Genomic DNA, 926 nt, shown 5'->3' on the forward strand with positions numbered 1-926 from the left:
GGTCTCTGGCGCTGTGAGGCAGCAGTTCTACCGCCGCACCACCGTGCCGCACATGCTGCTGTTTCACTTTAGTTGTACTTCGGTTTTGGGTTTAAGTAGTTTCGTATTAATTCAGTGGTACTGTGTGGAAACAGGCCTTTCAGCCCATCGAGTCCATTCTGGCCATCGACCACGCATACACTAGTTCTACATTATACCACTTCTAACATCCTTCCCAGTGCGAGTAATTTACAGAAGGCAATTAACTTACAACCCCTCATGTCTTTGAAGCGTGGGAGGAAACCGGAGCACCTGGAGAAAACCCTCGCGGTCACATGGAGAAGGTGCAAACTCCGCACAGTCAGCATCGGTAGTCAGGATCGAACCCGGGTCTCTGGCCCTGTAAGGCAGCCTTACAGGGCCAGAAACCCGGGTTCGATCCTAACTACCGGTGCTGTCTGTGCGGAGTTTGCACGTTCTCCCCGTGGGAATTTCCCCCCGGTACTCCAATCAAGAGCTGAATGTAAATTTGTCTGAAGAAGGGTCTCGACCCTTCGGAATAGAATCATCTATTCCGTTTCTCCAGAGATGTTGCCTGGTCTGCTGAGTTACTCCAGCATTTTGTGTCTATCTTTGGCGAAAGCCAGCATCTGGTGAATGTAACATTGTCCCGAGTGTGCGTGGGACAGTGTTGGTGTGCGGGGGTGTCGTTGGTCGGTACGGACCTGGTGGGCCGAAGGGCCTGTTTCCCTGTTGTATTTCTCAACTAAACCACACTACGCATCCGTCCCCTGTAGTCCATTTGCAGAAGAGCTTGAAGGGGCAGGACAATGATCGGCAGGGATGAGAGGGAGCCAATGGCAAGATGGATCGTGAAGTAGCGAGCGTTGGCAAGGGACCATATAAAAATCAGTGGAGCAACATACTTCACCCTGAGGACAGTTTCT

This window comes from Amblyraja radiata, chromosome 24 (assembly GCF_010909765.2).
Source record: "Amblyraja radiata isolate CabotCenter1 chromosome 24, sAmbRad1.1.pri, whole genome shotgun sequence".
Taxonomy (NCBI): domain Eukaryota; kingdom Metazoa; phylum Chordata; class Chondrichthyes; order Rajiformes; family Rajidae; genus Amblyraja; species Amblyraja radiata.